Here is a 4,953-nt window from a genome sequence, read left to right as displayed (position 1 = left end):
GCACAGTTCTCACTCACACTGGACACCCCCAGGGCACAGCTCTGCTCTGATGTCGGGCACCCCCTGGACATAGTTCCCTCCCACACTGGACACCCCCTGACCACAGTTCTGCTCTGACACAGATGGGTCCGTGATGAGGTTGGGCATGTTTTAATTAGTGACTGTGACGACGTGCTTGACAGATCAGAGATGGTGCGGATGGTGCAGGACGGGGCTGGGTTCATGTCTGTCCACAGGGTGACCACGAGCTGTAGCTGACCGGTGGCCCCCCCAAACTTAGGGTCTTACACAGTCATCACACTTACGCTTTGAGGGCTCTAATGAAAAGAAGTGATAAGGTGATGGTAAGTGGAGAGACGAGACCAAACTCCACACTCAGGAGCCTGACCGGAGAGCAGCGGGAGGAAGGACACCCCAAAGCAAAGGCAAAGCACTTCCTCTGAGGGAGTCTCGCCTCCCTTCACCCCTCCCACTCCCTGGTGCATGTAGGAAGCAGCCTGCAGGGTTCAGACCCGTTCTCACGGTCGTGTGATGCGTCCTCCACCCGGTGGCCCCTTCTACAAGAGCAACAGCACTGGCTCGTGACACACGTCTGCTGATTCTCTACGTGCCACGTCTCGTCTCACACGCAGGGCTGTTCACTTGATTGGAGTCTGTGGAATGAGACTCACACAAGTTGGGCTGGACCAGGGGAGCCCACACAGAGACGGAGAGGACTGGAGGGTGTCCACTGACAGGCTCACGCTCCCGGGCCCTCTGCATGCACGGGGGTCCTGTGTGGCCACACCTCACCCTGAGCTGCTTCAGGCCTGAGCAGAGAAGTCGGCTTCTGACAGGTGCAAACACTTCCTGCACAGAGGTGAGCTGCCCACCCAGACAGGACCATCTGACACCAAACAGGCACACATCTGCCCTGACACGGCCCCACTGACAGCCTCATTGAGCTACACTTTCAACATAGATAAAAATGTCTAAGTTGAATTTTATAAAGCTAGTTGCCTGACCCCTAGGACATCAAGATGCTGGAGATGGAGGGACAGGGGCAGCAGACACAGGAGAGTGAGCAGGGTGGCAGGACACCAGCGAGTTGGTGTGCTGTCCCAAGAAGGACTGGGGAGTACTGAGAGAGAATCCAGGGGCCTGAAGAGCACTGACAGTGCAATGTTATGCGTGAGGCCCCTAACCGAAAGGCCAGAGGTTCGGGCCCACCCGTGGCTCCTTGGAACAAAGAAGAACAGGCCCCGGCTGTTAGGATTCCCAGCTCAGAAAGTTGATGGGGGCAGCGTGGGTGGCAGCCAGCTGACAGCAATGGCATCAGGGATTTGGCAGGAGGGGTCCGGATTGGATCTCGGCCCAAATAGCCCACCTGCCATGGGGCAGTCAGAGCTGTCCACCGTGGCCATCCCCCAGTCAACGAGTTACCAAGGCAACTCGTGCTATTGTGATTTGCTGTCTTAGTTTTGAAAGGAGTTTTCATCCTTTAAAACAGCGTGTGGCTGTACCGTAGAGTCTGAACCGACGAATCGCTCTCATCACTGACCATCCAGCGTGCTGTCAGAGGCTGTAAATCACCCACGAGGAGGTGGCCTACCCTCCCATGAAGCTGCTGGTGGGTTCCAACATCGTGCCTTTGGGATTGCAGCACAGCTTCTTACCACTAGGTCACCAGACCTTCCTTAAAGAAGTAAGAGAGAGAGTGTGTGTGTGTGTGTGTGTGTGTGTGTGTGTGTGTGTGTTGTGTAGTGTACCGCAGAGTCAGAAGTGACCCATAGCTGACTCTCCAGAGGGTTCTCAGAGGCAGTTAATTGCATGGGAGGAGACTGCCCATCCTTCTCCCACAGAGAAGCTGGTGGATTCAAGCTGCGTGCCTTCAGTACTGCAGCGCAGCTTCTTGTCACTGGGCCACCAGAGCTTCCTTAAAGAAGTATAATGATGCACCCCCCCACCCCAAAGCTTCAGCACACAGACATTCCACCTGGATAAACTGCATGCCCCCCACCCAGTAGCTGCCACGCCTTCCCCCAACCTGGGGTGGAGCATCAGCTGCAGTGAAAATGAGGGCTCCCGCCAGTTCACTCCAGCTCAGGCCCCTGAAACGTGCATGTCCACCCTAACAGGGCCAGATGAGCAGCTCGAAGCGCCCTTGCTGAGTCCTCCATTCTTAGAGCACGTGAACGAATCCCCACTGGAGATTCGGACTCAGTTTATCTGGGGTGGAAATACAGGTTCTCAGCAGCTGGTCAGGCTGGCATGAACCGGTACAAAGGTCTGGGAAACCCAGGCTGTTTTCTGCAGGCTCCTCCCTCGAGTACGCCCTGCCATCGTCCCTGGACGGGACCTTGCTGGTCATGAGCACCCAGGGCCTGGTGTCCACTGGGAGGACAGAGACGCGACTCATGCTTCAGGCAAAGCTCCGGGACTCTTGGACCCTCGGGGCTCTGGTGGGCTGGCGACTGGGAAGTAGGGTGTTTGAGTTCACCTGTCAGTAATTCTGACAAAGATGGGTGATCTCCTCCACAACGACTCCATATACCCAGGGGAAGGTCACCGAGTCAGAGAGCAGTGGGGTCCGCTCTGAGTTTCATAGTAACACAAGGCGTCCACTTCAGTGCTGCCGCCGGGGGATGTGGACATTTGCTCCCAGGGAACCTTGTCCTGGAGGGGCCAGGGCCTCCAAGCATTGTCAGAGGAGGACAGAGAGGTCACCTGCTGAGAGGGCCACTTTGTGCCTTCAGGCCTGACACGGCACAGACGAGGCTCCTCAGGAACGGGGTCTCTCAGCCGCCCACCCCCTCATCGCCCTCATCTTTATCCCAAGGATCAACTGGTGGGTTTGAACTGCCATCTTTCCTCAGCAGCCTCACACACAACCACTGCACTCGTCTGCCTGTGTGAGGCGTGGGCTCACCTTGGTTCTTGAGTCTCGTGGTGGAAGGAGGGCAGCTAGCCTTGGTCAAAGCACCCCACAGGGAGACCACCTGGGGAGCACCCCTGGGCTTGGGGTGCCTGTGTGCGGGCTCGCCCTGGCTCAGTCCTCAGGACCCTGGGCCCTAACGCACTCCCACTTCGGGAGGCACCGCGGGCTCAGCCCTCCAGCTCCACAGGCCGATGTCAGGGCTTCTGTGCTGCCCTTTGTCTGTAAAACCTGCTCTGTCTTCTTGTGCTGAGGATGGGCTTGCTTGCTCTAATTTCCCCAGTGTTGTTTAAATAAATGGCACATATTTGCCGCTATTTTAAAGCTGTGAGACAAATGTAATAACAAAATCTGGTGAGAATCGATGCCAGACCCGCATAGGCTCCGGCAGGAATGCACAACCTTCGCTGGAGCCGCAGGGAAGACGTGACCTCGGAGCGGACAGGGACAGTGGGTTCTCTGTGCAGGGACCCACGGCAGCCCTGCTTCCCCAGAGTGTTCTAGGGGGGCGGCTTGTACGGACATTCTCCACTGAGGCCGGCCCTCTGCCCAGGGTGTCTTTTCTTTCTGTGGCTAAGTGGAGAGAATGGTGGTGAGTACTGGGGGCGGCTGGCCCTCTACTCTATGGCCAGTGGGTGGTGCACATGTGACTTAAGTGTGCACAAAGACCGTGTACGCAGGTGTCCCCTCTGTCCACACCAGCACACAGGTGCAGCATGCACGCACATGAAAGGGCTCATGTATCTGTGGGGTTTTTGTGGGTGTGTGTACGTATGTACCTGAATACACACATGTATTAGAAGTCCTTTGTATAATATATGATGTGTCAGGCTGTTAACTAAGGGTTAGTGGTTCAAATCCACCAGTGACTCTGATGGGGAAGACAGGCAGTCTGCTCCCTCCCGAGAGAGCAGCCCGGGAAAGCCAGGAAGGGTCCCTATGGGCTGGAACCGACTTAACAGCAGTGGGTGTGGTCTGTCCAGTGCCTCCACATATATACACACACGTGTGCAACTGTGCATATGTGACTTTACCAAAGCATGTGCGCCTGGTCAGGTAGACGAGTGTGCACGTATGGGAGTGTGTGGCTGCTTGTGCAAAGGGCTTGGAGGTGAACGAGTGTGCAGTGGTGTGTGAGAGAGTGTGCAACCACTGGTGTGAGCAAGTCTGTGTGTGTGTGTGTGTGTGGTGGGGGTGACAGCATGAGCAGAGGCCACAGTTGGGGAACTGCCCACCTCCTCTGACAGGTACTGATCCGGTGAACTTTTCCTCACATAGGTGGGACTGGTGGGGCTGACTGACCCTGTGACCCTTTGGGGTCTGTGCAGACAGAAGTGGAGGGATGTGGGGGCTCCACAGAGTCCACTTCATTTTAATGGCTCTGAGGCCATAGCTGGGGAACACTTACCAGCGGTTTGCAAACTCACCTGGGTTTGCAAATCACCTTGGGGGGTGTTGTTAGCTTCCCTTGAGTCCAGTATGACTCACAGTGATCCTAAGACCTGAAACCTGTGCCATCCTCATCGTCCCTGACACACCTGAGCGCATGGCTGGGTCACTGTCGGCCTGTCCTGCTCGGAGCCAGTCTCCCTTTTGTGGACCCTTCACCTTTCTAAGCAGGAATGAACAAAGTCCTTTGCCTCTTAGGAGCGCTCTGGCTGCACCCTCTCCAAGATGTCTGTCTGTCCTTTTGGCAGCCCATGAGATACCAGAGTTCTCTAACACCACAGCTCAAAGGCATCAATTCTTCTGCCATCCCTATTCCCAGTCTTCAGGGACCAGGATCCTCCCAGGTGCCGCAGGGACCCCCTCCTGCTGGTGTTATTGCTGCAGGTGTCCCGAGTTGGCTCTGATTTACCAACAAGACAAGCCCCCTGCTGACCCCAGGCCACCCTCACGGCTGACCCCAGGCCGCCCTCATGGCTGACCCCACACCACCCTCATGGCTGACCCCACGGCACCTCACAGCTGACCCCAGGCCGCCCTCACGGCTGACCCCACGCCACCCTCACGGCTGACCCCACGGCACCTCACAGCTG

General features: G+C 56.7%; 1 protein-coding gene across 1 annotated transcript in view; it reads right to left on the bottom strand.

The window, feature by feature from the left end:
• Positions 1–4,953, bottom strand: part of CDH4 (cadherin 4, type 1, R-cadherin (retinal)) — a 104,556-nt gene that overhangs the window by 72,174 nt on the left and 27,429 nt on the right. The gene's annotated exons all lie outside the window — the stretch shown is intronic.

This window comes from Elephantulus edwardii, unplaced genomic scaffold (assembly GCF_000299155.1).
Source record: "Elephantulus edwardii isolate Elephantulus edwardi_28Jun2011 unplaced genomic scaffold, EleEdw1.0 scaffold00193, whole genome shotgun sequence".
In the NCBI taxonomy this organism is placed as follows: Eukaryota; Metazoa; Chordata; class Mammalia; order Macroscelidea; family Macroscelididae; genus Elephantulus; species Elephantulus edwardii.
The sequence above is the reverse complement of the archived record's forward strand: the minus strand, read 5'-3'. Positions and strand labels throughout refer to the sequence as shown.